Consider the following 17,305-nt stretch of genomic DNA (forward strand, 5'->3'; position numbering starts at 1 on the left):
GTAACCCCCCCTCTCCCCACCCTCTCTCCTCCGCACAAACACTTCCAAAAGTAGCAGCCTCCTTCCTGTTGGTCCGTCCGGCCGATGTTTGTTTGGCTTGGCGCGGGCCCCTCGCGAGCGCGCGCGGGGCTCGCAGAGACGAGGTTCCTCTTACTAGAAGCCTCCTTCGCCACCATCTGTCGCCTGCAACGCGGAAACTTTGTCACTCGAAACGGGGTTGCTTTGTCGCCTGGAACGGGAGGGGCCGGGCACGCAGAGACCACGCGACCCACTGCCCGACCGGATGAGTCGCCATGGCCAGGTGACTGCTCAGCGGTGGAGTGAGCGGCCCGGAATTGGAAGGTCGCAAGTTCACATCCTGATTAGGGGTGGGGGGGGGGGGGTGACTACTCGGACCCGCCATAGGTATGTGGAATTGCCACTACTGGCTCAGAACTGTCAACAGGAGATGAACCCCGCTCAATGCTCACTTGAGCAGTGAGTGGCTCTGACATTGTCCGTGAGCAGGAATCGAACTTGGGTGGCCGGGTTCTGAGCGCAGTGCTGCTAACCACCGCGCCACCGCACTCCGCAACCGTCGTCATCACCACAAAGACACAGACAAAGATCCCCGTAAACAACGTCCACAAGCTGTTGGGGCAAGTGCTGTCAGCGGGCACCTGTGAAGGGCGGCACAGCCCACGAGGGAGTTGGTGGCCAGCACGACGCCCGGTCGCCTTTGTCTCCCTATTGGCGATGTTAACACCGCACCAGGTTCTCATTTGAGTCTGAATCGACCTAGGGGAGGCCCAGGACCGATTCAGCGAATCGTCAGTGGTGTTGACCGTGAACGGGGAATCGAACTCGGGTAGCCGGGTTTGTACCGCAGCGCCCTAACCTCGTCATCACCGCCACCATCATCATCAGCAGCAGCATCGCCATCATGCTGCCCCTTGTTGTTTGTCTTCCGCCGTGTCCCGAGGGCGGAGCGGGGACATCGCCACGTCTCCCCGACACTTCAAAGCGCCGCCACCGCCGCCGCCTCGCAGGGTGTGTGATGTGTGTGCGCGCCGTGTGTGTGAGATTGTGAGATAGTGTGATTGTGTGCGCCCGTGATAGTCTGTGCGAGATAGAGTGATTGTGTTGCCCGAGACGGTGTAATCGTGGCACATCTCTGATTATGTCTGCGCAATTGTTGCATGATTACGTGATTACGTGAGTGTGTGCGTGGGGGGAGCGGCAGTGGCGTGGTTAGTGCGCTGCTGCGCTACGAGCCCGGCGAATCGAGTTCGCACCTCCGCTCACGGCCAACATCAGTGGTATCTTCTGTGGGTCGACTCGTCCTCAAGTGCACACCTCCGTACAGTGTTTGACAGATCAGCACTGCACTCGGGGAGACAAAGGACGCCCTTAGCGCGTGCTCGCTAACAGCGCTTGCCCCAACTCTCTGCGCAGGCGAGTCGCAAGGGGCACTCCGTGTCGATTCACTGCCGGCACGAGAATTCGTGGGAGGTCAAAGGTCGCGCAGGGTGAGTCTTCGTATCACAGCGCACCTTGTCCCGGGGACTTGCAGCTCGTGTTCTGATGTTATCGGCCTTCTCTCCACTTCTCTTTTGCTTCCAGCCACATTTGTGGCAACAGCGCTCCGCGGTGACACCAAACCCGACACCCTGCAATGCACCTTGACACCCCGCATTGCACCTTGCCCGTACCGCGTCCAGCTCCTCCCAGCTGGTACTATGCCGCGCTGCCCTGCCACACGCGCTCGCATTCTATCGGACATCTGCCACGCATCCGCAATTGCATTTCCATCCACAGCAGCAACTATCGCCCCCTACTGGCGGACTAATGCCCCAGATCACTCTTGCAAATGAAACTCTATCCTGGTCTCTTGATTTTTGAACGGGTTCAACAGAATCAACCTGAACTTGAAACTTGACAGACACCCTGCCCCGACTCCCGGCCATTCCATCCGACACAATGCCACGCACCCTGCCACGCACCCTGCCACCCCGCCTGGCACCTTACACCCGTACACCACCCCGACATCCCGGCCTCTTCGTGCGCCGCACCCCCGAGTTGGAGATCTGGGCTGGGCCGCGGCCCCCTTCCTCCCCTCCGCGCCCCCAGCGCTCGCTCCCTTGACGAGTGAGTGAGATGTTCTGAGGGCTGCTAATCAAACGTGTCCGTGCGTCAGAGGGAGCGGTGGGAGAGATAAGCCTGTGAAGGAGAGCGGCTGCCGATCAGCGCGGCTCGGGTGATTTGTACTCGCGGCTGCCGATCAGCGCTGAGCAGGGCACGGGGCGAGGTCGCGGGCGTGTAAACAGCGTGGCTATGCGTGCTGTTACGTGTGAGTGTGTGTGTGTGTGAATGGTGTGTTTATGTGTGAGTGGGTGGTAGTATGTTGCGGTTGTGGGGAGCGGTAGTGCAGCGGTTAACACGCTGCGCTAAGAACCCGGCGACCCGAGTTCGATTCGTCAACACGACCAATAACAGAGGTAATCATTTGAACTGGTCCTGAGGCCTCCCCCAGGTTGACTCAGCTTCACGGGGGGGGGGGGTCTTTGTCTTATTATCATTATTAATATTTTAATAATTATTAATATTTTCGGGGAGCGGTAGGGTAATGCAGTGGGGTTAGCGCGCTGCACCAACGCGCGTGTGTGACTCGAGTTTGATTCCCGCTCACGGCAGGCAAACGGTCGACTCATGCAGCCTTAAATTAGTACCAAGCTGAGGTGTGTAAACATCAGCACTGGGGAGACAAAGGCGGCCGGGCGTGGTGCTGACCACCCACCCACATTGTGATAAGGCTATACGGGGGATCTTTGTTTTGTTGTGAGTGCATGTGAATGCATCATTCCAAATGTCTTTTCCTCCAGATAAAACAAAATGTACACGTCCCATCAGCCAAACGGCCTTCCTTCTGGGAGCGTATGTTATCAGCAGCATTGGTTCAGTACAATCAAATACTAGACCTGTTTCGACATTCATAATTCCCATCAGCTGTCAGCCTTGCTTGAACCAATGATAGTGGCCTGCCACGGCCATGTAGCTGATGGGATGTGTAAAATACGTGTTTTTTTATGTACGTGGAGAGACGAATTGTCAGCGTGTTTGTTGTGTTATATCCTCCACAAGGACGCTTAATGATAATATTGTGGTTCTGTCCTTGTGTCAGATGGCAGCAGCAGCAGTAGCGATGTGGTTCAGGAGCGAGACGCCAGAGTGTCGCGGTCTGCTGCTGGCCACGTCGAGACGGCTTCAGCAGAGAGACAGAGAGTTGGTGTCGTGTCGCTGCTCGCCCTCCTCCTCCTCTGTTGAAGGAGCGCAGTCCACAGCGGGGGGTTCACTGTGCGGTCCATAGTTTGGGTTGCATGGCCACAATCGCACGACCCTGGATCGTTTCTTGAGCTTCAATGTTCATGAAGGTGGCGTGCGCATCGGCCTGGCGATGTTCTGACGCGTTTGCTGCTCAAGCCGTGGTCTGTGTTTGTCTCGAGTCGCGCCGTGCACCCTGCAGTACCCACGGGTTCGCCACCGTTGAGTCGCAAATTCGCTCGAACAAGGAGGCCACGACTTTAATGCCAACACAGCCCATCACAACACAGAGATGAGCGCAGGACTCATGCGTTCAGCTCTATTGAGATGGTGGTCTGGACAAGGTTGAAAGCGTTCGTACATGCAATTCTGCACACGTCTGTGTGTGTGTGGTGTTCAATCTGTTTGGTGGGGTGGCGATTAGCGCACAGCGCGGGACGGGACGCGACCAGGCAGGGAGAGACAAGACGATCCAGTGAAGCAATTTCAGGGGCCGCGCCTTCACCTCGACGCCGCATGTGGCCCTCGAACGCGTGGAGTGAGTGGCGAGCGGGCAGGAGGAGGAGAGTCGCCGTGGCGAGGCGCAGGCCAACAAGGGCGCTGTTTGTTGTGAGCGCCGCGCTCCGCGTTATCCCGTGAAGCATCTCGCCGACCCCATTGTCGGGAACAGCCCGTGTGGTATTATCTCGGCTCCTTCCTGCTCCTTCTTATTTGAGCGTGGCCTCCCCCCCTCCACCACACAGGTCCCCTCCCACCCAACCACCACCCCCCGCACCCGCCTCCCGCCCGCTGTCATTAGCGCTGATTAAACAGAGAGAGGAAACGCGGGAGGATTTTTCGTCCTCATTTTACAAAGAAATTGCTTCCGCCCGCCTTTGATGCTCCCTGGGGTTCATAATGGCACCCACTTGCGCGGCGAGCTCACGGGAGTCGGTCATCCTCCTCCAGCCCCTGCCACGGAACGGATTGTCCGGGTTCGAGTCCCGTACCAGGGCCGCTATCGCTCATTGTTGGGATGAGGGCGGGGGCAGGTACATCGCGGTTCCGCGTCCTTCGGAGTGGGAGCGGTGGGGGAGTGGTTAGCGCACTTCGCTATTAACTCTGTTACCTGGATATGCAATGATAGCAGTCGATACCCACCCCGCACTCGTCATCCCACCGCACTCATCGTCGTGGCTGCTGTTGCTCTCGCGAGAGACGCGGCTTCCGCTCCGTGTAGTGACAGCCGCAGTGAACAGAGTCGCGTGAGTGGTGGTGGTGGCGGCCACGCAGCCCGCGGGCCTCGTCTGCGCGTCGCCGCGGCGTGCACGGCGCTGCGTTCTCGTGGTTCCACCGCTGCCTGAATGAGACGGCCGCGGTTTCTCAACTCTCTCTCTGAGTCTATGACCGAAACAACAAGAATCTGGCCGCACGTTCAGCGCCTTGAAGCTGGTGGTCGAGACAAGGCTCGGGGAGCATTGTGCATCCCACGTGGTACTCACGTGAGATGCATCGCAAGGCATGTGCGTGGGAGTGGTGCCTTCCAACTGCTTGAGAGATGTCCCTCGACGTGAAGGCGTTTGTATCTCATTAACACATCCCATCAGACACACGGCCGACGGGACTGCATCATTCCCCCTGCATTGGCGCAACGCAAGGACAACTCTGGACCGGTGTCGACGTTCTGTGTCATCAGGATGGCGGACCGCCTTGCGTACAACAGGTGCTATAGGCTGCTGCGGAGGGTAGAGCAGCACAGTTGTACCGGCTTGACCAGCGTGGTGAAGTATGGTCGAAAGAACCCCCCCACTGCCTGCAGGGCGTGGGGAGCCCCTTGCTTGTGCCTGGTGACCGCGTGTTAACCCACAGTAGCCTTACCGAGTGTAAATACTCTCCTTAAAGTGATCGAAGTAGGGGCCTATGCGGCTGCTGCTGTGTGTGATCCCAACTGAGTAATTTGCAGGTGACTTTTCCGCATTGGGATGTTTGACCGATACGAGTTACAATGTGAGTGTGGGTTTAGCTATGGGAGGAAGACACGGAGGGAGCCCGTGCAGAGCAGGGGGAGAGGACACTCTAACCCCGCACATAAGCCCCGCACAGAAAGGCGCCCCGAGTCGGGAATCGAACCCAGGTTTTGTTTAGGCTGTGACGCACTGCGCTTCCACCCCGAGGGAGAAACCTTCCTTATTTAGCCCATTGCCGCAGTGGAGATGGGGGGGGACGCTCTATCGGGAACAATGCCGCCCGTGTGGAGGGATTTGTTGCCGCTGTTCGCTGCCGGGCGGCGTCTTCGCGCTCCACGCGGCCCCCGCGTGCCGCGCTTCTGCTGCTGCTCGGCTCGGCTCGGACATTAACCCGGAATGCTGTTTGCTTAGCGCCGGTGCCAGGTTTAATGTCCGGATTACAGGAGGATCATAAGGTTTTTACGGGGAAGCAAAACACGGTAATTACTGCCTCGGCTCCTCCATCTGGAGCCCAGACTCCGGGACCCCCCCCCCCCAAAAAAAAAACCCAACTCCCCCCCCACCCTATTCTTACCCCCACCCTATTCTGACCCCCACCCTATTCTGACCCCCACCCCCCGCGGCGCCGGCCTCTCTCGAATGCCCGTGCCCCGCCCCTCAATCCGCTCCCCCATCACTTAACCCCTCGACATCCCCCCCCAACTCCCCCGGCATTCGCTCCCCCCGAGTTCACCCCCCGACATCTCCCAGTCTCTCAGCACGCCATCCCCGAGCGCCAGGGCGACTCGCCACGTACCGGCAGCACCTGCATGGCTGTGCTCGTGCAAGGCTAAAGGCGCAGTCCTGCAATTGCTCGCTCACGCCACTGCTGGCGGAGGGGCCTCTAATAGAGCGGACTCGATCAACTCTTCCACGTTGGTGAGCAGACGTGCTGGAAGAGGTGGGGACACCCAGACTTGACCCCGCCAGTCGTAGACGAACTGTGTGGAGCAATGGACAGAAGCGCTGGGAACGGGCGAGATTTTAAAACATTCCAACGTTCTTTCAAACGCCGCACCGGGAGATGGAGTCGAATCGGTGACTGTGGATGGCGAGTCCTGTGCGCTAACCATTTCATCATCGTCGGTCATGGCCAATCCACTGCTGGATGAAGGCCTCCTCCCCACGATCGTGCGATGTGATCATCCATCTACTAGCAGCAGCGCATGAACTGATTTCGTCGCTCCATCTCTCTGATAATCGCACCCGGAGATGTTCCACTCACTGCGTGCCACGCGTACTGTCGTGAGCTGCCGTGTACTCGCTCACCGTGTCATGGCCATGGTAAAGAGAAAGCCCTCCTTCAACCCACTGCTGGATGAAGGCTCCGCCTCTCCCCGCCGTGTCGCTCACGATACTTCCCCACACCTCGCGCGCTGCTGCAGGGAGGACGCGGGGGCCGGGACCGGTCCACACGATCAACGCGCCGCTGATAATTGGCCGTGGTCGGGGAATCGACCGCGCAGTATCCGGGTTCACCACGCAGTGCGTCATCCCTTGTACCACCGCTCCCCCCTCCCTTATTATAATTCTTTAACTGTGTTTGAGCGCGATGGTTGTTAAAATCCGTTCTTTACATAACCGGTTACTGAATGGAAAAACGGGTAAAAACCGGTTACCTGTTTGCCGCACACATTGAAAGTCTCCAGCAACAAAGGGTCACTTTGTACCCTTGTTTAACTGCGAGACGGAGGTGGAAGGTCGACTCAGCCTCAAATGAATACCCGGAGCGGTGGGTAAACATCGCCACTCAGGAGACAAAGACGGCCGGGCGTGGTGTTCGCTAGCAGCACTTGCCCCAACAGTCTGTCAAGGCGACAAGGGGGGGGGCTCTTGGAGGGATCGGCAGCACACGGGGCTCGCCAGCCAGAGGCGCAGGTTCGAGTCCACCTCCAGGCGCGGCAGGGGAAACGATGGGGGCGATTTTCTCAACGTCAGTGGGCCACGTGCCAGTGCTGCTGCTGTGTCACAACCAACAACAATCAATACACGTCAACGATAGTGCTATGAGGAAGGTTCGTTGCCGAAACGTCGCCAATGAAATATACTTTACGGTCACGATACTGTTGCCCAGTCTGTTGAGTTCAGCAGCATACGTGGATGCACCAGAGTTGAGTGAGCGGCAGGTCGCGTGTGGTGGTGTAAAGTGTGGGTACTTCCACCTCTTCTTCCTAGACCTCTGGCCAGCGGGGAAAAGTAGGCCAAGTACCATCCTCGAGAAGTCCTCTAGAGGAGGGTCCTGCGCGACACCCGGATCCCGGCACAGGAGCTCCCCCCCCCGCCTCCCCCTCGACTGCACCTACCACTGACTGGTCACTCACCACGGTCCGCCGAGGCTGTGTAGCGGGGTAAGGGTCGTGACCCCGTGCGCCGCGGCGCCGTGACCCCGTGACCTGAGTCTCTGAGCCATGACCATCTGATAAGTCATGACCGCTGTAAGCCATGGCTATGAATGTTGACCCTGTGAGCCGTGACCTCTGTGAGCCGTGACTATGAATCTTGACCCTGTAAGCCGTGGCTCTAAAAACCTTGACGCAGTGACCCCGTGACCCAGTGAGTCGTGTTCACTGCGTGACCCGGACGAAGGATGAGCCGGGTGGCTCGAGTTGGAAGGGGTGGGGGGGGTGGCGGGGCAGGGGGGGGGCTCCAGTGTCCCCGGGACCCCGCGGTGATTACAGCCGGGGCCCTGCAGCCTTTAAAGCAATTAGGGCAGGAAGTGGCGAGCGGTAGATAACGGGGCACATCCTGGCAGCTGCGTCCAGTCATCAAAGCGCGCCACCGCCTCCTCCTGCTGCTGCTGCCGCACGGACCCTCACCGAGGACGATCTCCCTCTGGCTCTCCCGCGCTCTCTCCCTTCTCTCTCCCCTCTCTCCATTCATCGACTCTCAATCTCTTTCACGCATTCTCAATGTCGAGCTTTCTTCATCTCTCTCTCTCTGTCGTGCTCCCTCGTACTCGCCACCACTCTAGGAAGCTCTCGCCCGGTCTCTCGCTCTTCTCTGCACTCTCCCACTCACTCATTTTTCTCCCTGTCTCTCTCTCTTCTCTCTCGCTCTCGTTTTCTGTCTCCCGCGCTCTCTCCCGATAACCACACGCGCGCGCACACGTGTGCGCAAATGAACAACATGTGCGCGCGACCTCGCGAGCGTTTACGCGCGCACCACTCGGTTCGTTCCCCACAAATACAAAGATCCCCCGTATAACCTTAACAGACTGTTGGGGCAAGTGCTGTTAACGAGCATCTACGAAAGCAGGCGCGGCACACGAATGGGTGGGTGGCCAGCACCACGCCTAGTCCCCTTTGTTTCCCTAGTGACGATATTTACACACCGCACCAGGTACTCATTTGAGGCTGAGTCAACCTAGAAAAGGCCCGGGACCGGTTCAAATAATCGTTATTGGTGTTGGCAGTGTGTGTGTGGAGCGGTGGGGCAGTGGTTCACGCACTGCGCTATAAACCCGGTGACTCGAGTTCGCTTCTTCGATCTCCTCTAGGTCGACTCAGCTATAAATTAAACTTGACGCGGTATGTAAACATCAGCACTAGGGAGACAAAGGTGGCTGGGCGTAGCGCTGGTCACCCATCCTCTCGTGCGCCCTACCGGCCTTCATCGGTGCTCGCTAACAGCGCCGGTGATATGGGGGATCTTTGTATGTCTGTGTTTATATGCAACCGACGTAGATAACGAGGTCATACACCTGATACAGTGCGCTTCCTAGTCCAACCGGAGTATTCACGAAGTTATAACATCATCAGCCACGCTCGATCCACTGCTGTAGGCGCCACCTCGCAAAGCACTCCTGCCATGTAATTGTTCACTCGTCACCTGGGCTTGTTTAATCGCTCCGTCTCCCCCTCCTCGGTGGAGCGTCCTCTCGGACGCGTTCCCTGCCTTGGCTGCCGCTCCGTCATCATCCTTGACCATCGTCCCTCCTGTCCGTGACGCCTCCTGCCCAAGCCCCACTCACTTCGCGCGATGCCATCCCACGCGTCTTCTCTCGTCCACGTCTTCCCCTTCCTGTCTCTCATTATAATTCCATGCACGCTTCACTCCAGGCTTCTTCGCGCACTTTTCAGTGTGTGTTCCATATTATTCGTAAAATGACCACGTGTTTTAGAACCACCACGTGTCGCAGCGGGGAGGAACACACGCTTTGATTGAAAACGTACACATTTCGGCCACCGTGTCTGCGTTGATTTTCAGTTTCAAGTTCAGCTTCACGGAAGCTCTCCACCACTCTGATCACCTCGACATTCCATTTTGTTTATCTCGGGGCCGTAAGCAAGCCCGGACTCTGCTGATGAGACACTGCGGGTCGAAACCGGTCCACAGTTTGCTTGCATTAAACCAATGCGGCTGAAGTTTCGCATTCGCAGGAGAAAGACCGTGCGGCTGATGGGATGTGTCAACCAGATATGGGGAGGACACGGAGTATTATTTTGTGAAGAATGACATGCAACTTGCTGATCCGCCCCATTTGGATATCTGTGAGAAAAGAGCTTAATAGCTCATCGGATTCCTCGAGTCTAAATAAAGATTATGATAAGTAGCAGGGCTCGACCAGGGCTCAGGGACATCGCGATGTTGGCTTCTCCCGGGTCCCACCGCTCATTGCCCTCCCGGTGACCCCGGCCACGGCGGAGCACGTGGGCGCGCGAGGCAGACGGACATTCCTACTTCCTCTGGTATTTACGGCCTAGTGTTAGGCGTACCCCCCCCCCACCATTATAATATATTATCAGCCCCCCCTCATCACCCCCCTCTGATACCCTCACACCCCCAGACCACACTCATAAAGCGCCGTGCAGCTCCACGAATTACGGGATGACTTTGTGCGGGAGATGTGTTTGCTGATGAGACGGGGGTGACGGGGGCGGGGGGCTCAGCGCACCAATCTGAGAACCGAGATCTTACCACCACCACCAGCACCACCACCACCACCAGCACCACCAGCACCACCACCACCACCAGCACCACCAGCACCAGCACCACCACCAGCACCACCACCACCACCACCAGCAGCACCACCACCACCAGCAGCACCACCACCACCAGCACCACCACCACCACCAGCACCACCAGCACCACCAGCACCACCACCAGCACCACCAGCACCACCAACTACTCTCGTGATCATCAGCAGTGCGTGGCCGCAGTCGGTGTCATCATTCAGACGCGGCGCGCAGGATGGGACGCGCGCTGCGCACACGGACGCACGGAGGAAGAGGTGCCCCGTGTAGCCTACATGGATTATTGGGGCTGTGCTGTGATCAGCGAGAACCTATTACATCTATGAATGTGGCGTGGGCAGAACGCCGACAAAGACAAAGATCCCCCGTGTAGCCGTAACAGACTGTTGGGACAAGTGCTGTTAGCGAGCACATATGAAGGCTTGCACGCCACAGCAGGCCAGCACTGACAAACACTGACACACACCCTGACACACCCCAACACACACTGACACACCCCCCGACACACACCCCGACACACACCCTGACACACACCGTGACACACACGCTGACATACACTGACACACACACTGACACACACCCTGACACACGCGCTGACACACACCCCGACACACACCCTGACACATACGCTGACACACACTGACACACACCCTGACACACGCACTGACACACACTGACACACACCCTGACACACACGCTGACATACACTGACAGACATGAGTACACAGCGCTCCAAGTGTACTGTATCCCAAAGCACACACAGAGACCACACACACACACTGACCAAACAGTCAAAGATCCCCCGTAAAGCCTTTAACAGGCTGTTGAGGCAAGTGCTGTTAGCGAGCACTTATGAAAGCCTAGGCGGTGGGTGGCCAGAACCACGCCCGGCCACCTTTGTCTCTCCATCGCGCCACGACTCCCCACTACACCCACACACACACAACACCACGTTAACAGCCACTGTTCGCCAGGAAGTAACGGTGACGTCCCGACAGCGCTCGTGCCAAGCTAGGTGCACATTAATTCCACATGGGTTAGACGCGTTCATGCACGCGATTTCATTTCAAGCAGAACCAGGACCCACGTCGAACCGAGAGGGTCCTTGCCTATCGTATCTGGTAGTTCACCAAAATCTTTCAAGCGAGTCTGAATTCGCTAATGAGACGCCGAATGTTGAAACCGGTCCAAAGTTGTATTGGTGCTGAAATCATTCACTCCCATAAGGAAGCCATATGGCTGATGGGACGTGTAAAAATAGTGAAATACTCTTCAATGTTTTATGTTGATGGGACAGATATGGAAAGGAGGCGAATTGCCCGATTATTTATCCCGAGCAGAGATGGGAGGAACCACGTGGATATGGATTCCGAAAGATTTGGTTGAGATGGAGGGCGAGGGGCAGGGGAGGGAGAGAGTGGGGAGTGGAGGAGGGGGTGCGGGGAGAGGCAGAAGGGGGGGAGGGTCGACCCACGGCTCCCCCTCGCCCGTAACCCCCCGGCTTGTAAATGAGTGTGGCAGTGTAAAGAGCGATTCATCTCAGGTCCTTTCCGTCTAATTGCTTACATCTGTGCCAGGCCCCACCACGTGCTGGGCGAACAATGCCCGCACAGAGATGGATGTGAGGCTGCCCCGGGGGAGCGGGGGAGGGGCCGCGGAGATGGGACCAAGCCTCTCGGAACAAAGTGGTTTTATAGTCGCGAGTTCCGGTGACCCGCAGGGCCGCCGAGAGACCGGCGGCACACTGCCGGGTGTCCAGTGTGGAGTGCGGGGTGTGTGGTGGAGCAGTGCGGGGCGTGGAGTGGAGAGAAGAGCGCCCTGCATTGCGCCCTGCCAACCCTGGCAGCAGTCTCCCAAGGCCTTAATCGCCCCGAACAAATCTCCGAGAGGCTCTGATGGGAGCCGTGTAAGGAAGGGTTCGCTTCCTACCAGCGATGGTTTATCGCTACGATTCGCGGTCGAGACGTAATCCCAGGCGGGCTGACGTCGCGTGAGCCGGGTGGGAACTCGAGGGGGCAGGGTGAGTGCCTCGATCAATACAACGTGCACGCAACGATGCAAAAATAAATCAGAGTGAAAACAAGCGACTTTAAATGAGTGTAAGCTGGTGTGTTGGCGTGTGCATCTGTGTGTGTATGGGCAGAGGTAGTGGAGCAGTAAGCGGTGACTGTGAGTCCCCGCTCACAGTCACCAGTGGCGATTATCTGAACCGGTCCTGGGCATCCGCTCGGTCGATTCATCCTCAAATTAGTACCTGGTGCGACGTATGGACATCACCACTCGGAAACAAAGGCGGTCGGGCGTGGTGCTGGCAACACCACCCCCTCGTGTGCCGTGTTGGCCTTCATAGTTCGCCGGGTTCGTAGCTTAGCTCGCTAACTACTGCGCCACCCCCCCCCAACGCACACACTACACACATACCATGACACATGCAAACACACACGCGGACACAATCCCTCTGTCCTCCACAAATCCCTTCCACATGTGTCTGTCTGCCTCCAAACAAACGCGGACACGCGGTGTTTTCCTTCTAAGGAACAGTTAATGCACCGCTTCCTGTTTTTAAGAGAGCGGTCGCGAGGACGCATTTCTCCATCCGCGAATATCAGCGGCTCGCCATCTGCTGCCCCCCCCCCCACAGCTCCCCCCCCTGCCCCCCATAACCTCCCCGGCACCTGCCGCTGAACTCCCTCAATTCTGAACTGAAGATGTTTGCCGATGCTACTGCTGCTGCGTTGGCAGTGGGTGCACAACTAACAACACAAAGACGGGCACTGCATCGCGCACTTTCGGATGCGCTTTCGGGGTCGTCTGGAACGCTCCTCCTGACGATATTAGGACACCACTGGAGCTATGCACGTTTAAATCATCATCGAGATTGAAAACTTTTGTTTTAGGACTATTTTGTGTGTTTAATATGTTGTCCTTCCCAGGCACCTCCGATTATTACGGTTGACTACATACGGCGCGACAGAAGTTCAACATACGTGCATGCAACACTCAGCTTCAAATCTAGAAATCTAGCAATACTCAAGGTGCTCGTTCGCTGCTGGTAGAAGGCCTCTTCCTCGTCCACCTCCTCCCCAAGCCGCCGTTACATCCTGCGATGTGACGGCCCACCTCGTGTCATTCACACCGGATATTATATACAAGAGTAGGGTAGCGTGTGGTGGCAGCTACCCTAATCTGAAGCAGGGCCATTGTCTAAAACGTCAGCCTATTCACTTTCGCAAGTCGATCGTTTGGTGGCGATGACAACCCCTGTGAGCCATTACCCATCATTACCCAGGGAAGCCTCACTCAGTTGTCCACAGTAGGGGGCGCTGTGCGTGATGCGAGTTGAGTGATGTGCAGGTCACGACGATTCAGCGTTGGGAGGTTTCGCCCAATACCAGCTCCACTTTGCCTGTGGGTTTTGCTATGGTAGGAAGCTTGAGGACCAGGAGCAGACCGTACAGACATACAAACTCCACGCAAAAAGGCGCCTGGAATCGAACCCTGGTTGTTATTGCTGTGAGGCAGTGTTATTATCACTGCACCACCCTGCCACCGATTGTGCCCAGTAGTTGCAAGTTTCCTGAGATCCAGATCCTATTATCCAGATCCCGTTATCCAGAGCCCATGGCCTGGATCTCATGACTCAGCTCACCGCCGCTCAGCCTCCCTCCCCTCCCATCCAATGAGCAGCGGCAACTTGCCCGCACGTCCCCGTGCCGGCGGGAAGGAGTCCACGCTGAGCGGGCGACGCGGCGAGACCCCATCCGGGAGGTGAACTCATGCGCCGGTGAGGAGGTGGTGTCGGGGGGGGGGCTCTGCCTGTGGGGGGCGGTGGTGATCCTGCGGGGGCTCCTGCCCCCCTACTCCCCAAGGCGATAAAGAGTCCCCTGCGGTGCGTTAGGGTACACGGGTGGGGGGTTGGGAGGAAGCCCCCCCTCCCCACCCTTCCCTGGCTTCCGAAAGAACGACTCTGTTGTGGAAACGGAGTGAGCGGCTTCACAGACGCGGGGCCCACATCCTCGGAGCGCGGCCAGGCCTGGCAGGGAGAGGCAGCCACTGCTGCTATAGAGCAACACGCCCTCACTGACACACACCCTCACTGACACACACCCTCACTGACACACACCCTCACTGACACACGCCCTCACTGACACACACCCTCACTGACACACACCCTCACTGACACACACCCTCACTGACACACACCCTCACTGACACACACCCTCACTGACACACACCTTCACTGACACACACCCTCACTGACACACATCCTCACTGACACACACCTTCACTGACACACACCCTGACTGACACACACCTTCACTGACACACACCCTCACTGAAACACACCTTCACTGACACACACCCTCACTGACACACACCCTCACTGACACACACCCTCACTGACACTAACACTGGCACATTCACCACTGACGCACTTACTGACATGTTCACTTACACCGACTCACTTACTGACACGCATTTACACACTCATTAACACACGGTTACACACACAAACATCCAATATAACCGGTACAGTATTGACCAAACATCCCAATGTTGGAAACTTCCCCTAACTTTGACTCACCGGGGATCAACACTTCAGCAGCAGCAGCAACATCGCCACTACTGCGAACAAGCTGGCAAGAGCCTCCTGAAAAGAGCCTTGAGACTCAGTGTGGCTGTCCCGTCTCTCAGTGACATCGCCCGAGACGCCAACACCAATCAGGGGGCCTCCCTGGAGCAGCTGCAGCAGCTGCAGCAGCTGCTGCAGGCCAGCACCGGCAAACACTGACACACACGCTGACACACACACTGACACACACGCTGACACACACACTGACACACACGCTGACACACACACTGACACACAAGCTGACACACACACTGACACACACACACTGACACACACACACTGACACACACTGACACACACACTGACGCACACACTGACACACACACACTGACGCACACACTGACACACACGCTAACACGCACACACTGACACACACGCTGACACACACACACTGACACACACGCTGACACACACGCTGACACACACGCTGACGCACACACTGACACACACTGACGCACACACTGACACACACACACTGACGCACACACTGACGCACACACTGACACACACACACTGACACACACACTGACGCACACACACTGACACACACTGACGCACACACACACACATTCACCAAACAGACAAAGATCCCTCGCGAAGACTTTGACAGGATGTTGGGGCTAGTGCTGTTCGCGAGCACCGATGCTACTAGGTAAGGCCCACGAAGCTAGACAGCTATTTTTCCAAAGCGGCCTGGCCACAAATGATAGCTAAACGAAGTGGCTTCTCATCACGTGAACATTTATAGCAGCCACATACACGGGTGGCCAGGACCACGCCCGACCGCTTTTGTCTCCTCAGTGGTTATGTTCACAGATTGCACCAGGCACTCATTTAAGGCTGAATCAACCTACGGGAGGCTCCATCATCGCTTCAAATATTCGTCACCGATATTGACCATGAATGGGAATAGACCTCAGATCGTTAGGTTTGTAGCCAAAGTGATTCCCCGCCTTCGATGAGCACTGAGGCATTGGAGCTCATCTCTCTTTATATCCCTGAGCCGGCGGTGGAAATTGCACATTCCTATGGCGTGGGTCAGTCGATCCATAGGACGACTGCTGTTGACTTTACCACGAAGGGTGACTCATTTGCGTTCGTAGCGCGATGCGCTAACCACCACGTCACCGCTCCTCACCCATCGCACACCAACAAAAATAACTGCCGTTCACCACACAGTGACGTCACCACCACGGCGCTTGTGCCAGGCTAGGTGCACTTTGAGGCCCCGTGAAGTGTCGAATGTCCGCTGGCAGGAGGTCACGGAACAAGACCCAGGTGCCATGGGTTGGCTGGGATGCCTGGCAGATGTACCAACTATGCCCTCGACCGTGCCAACTGTGGTTCCCACTGTTCCACCACACACCACCACACACCCCCACAGCACTACACACCACCACACACACCACTACACACCGCACAACACCACCACACACCACCACACGCAACACACAGCACACCGCACACCACCACGCCACCACACAGCACACGCCACCACACACTACACACCACTCGCCACCACACACTACACACCACTACACACCGCACACACACCACCACACACCACCACCACACACTACACACAGCACACCACCACACACCACACACACACCACCACACCACACACCACCACCACACACCACATACCACCACACGCTACACACCACTACACACCGCACACACCACCACACACTACACACAGCACACCACCACACACCACCACACACACCACCACACCGCAACCCCCCCCCCCCCAGCGTGCCCCCACACTCACCCCGTCCCCCCGTTTACAACATTCACACGACACTGTCTGTGACGAGCTTCACAAATCAGTAACCGCGGGTTTGTTTGTAAACAACGAGTCAACAATCTGCAGACGTTCTGTAAACATCTCGGCGAATCCCCCTCCCTCCCCTCCCTCCCCTCCCTCCCCTCCCTCCCTCCCCTCCCTCCCTCCCCAATCCTCCTCTCCCACTCCCCTCCGCCCCCTGCAGAAACGCGATTACATCCACAAAGGATTTGACTGCTGAGGATTGCTGCTGCTGCTCTGGTGGTGGTGGTGGCCTGGCGGAGAGCGGCGCAGACGTCGCCACGTGGAGCTCGTTCGCTCTCCCGGCGCGGCAGTGCAGACCAACAATGGGGGGGAGGGGGAGGGGGGATGGGGGGGTGCGGCTCTTCTTCTGCCCCTCCCGCCGCCCGTGTCCAACAAAGGGGCCCGCACGGTGGCAGTGCCGCAGTGTTTGATGGGCAGCGCGAGCGTGGTGGTGGTGAGGTGGTGGTGAGGTGGTGGTGGTGGTGAGGTGGTGGTGGTGAGGTGGTGGTGGTGAGGTGGTGGTGGTGGTGAGGTCGTGGTGGTGGTGGTGGTGAGGTGGTGGTGAGGTGGTGGTGAGGTGGTGGTGGTGAGGTGGTGGTGG

The 17,305-nt window shown here is 57.4% G+C and overlaps 1 long non-coding RNA gene across 1 annotated transcript; it reads left to right on the forward strand.

Annotated features, from left to right (window-relative positions):
• Nucleotides 1–998: 998 nt before the first annotated feature.
• LOC144936287 (uncharacterized) lies at nucleotides 999–17,000 on the forward strand. Its single transcript, XR_013637415.1, has 3 exons — nucleotides 999–1,029; nucleotides 1,435–1,508; nucleotides 16,886–17,000. It is a non-coding gene; the product is annotated as an uncharacterized LOC144936287 (long non-coding RNA).
• Nucleotides 17,001–17,305: the final 305 nt, after the last annotated feature.

Source organism: Lampetra fluviatilis, chromosome 15 (assembly GCF_964198595.1).
Source record: "Lampetra fluviatilis chromosome 15, kcLamFluv1.1, whole genome shotgun sequence".
Taxonomy (NCBI): domain Eukaryota; kingdom Metazoa; phylum Chordata; class Hyperoartia; order Petromyzontiformes; family Petromyzontidae; genus Lampetra; species Lampetra fluviatilis.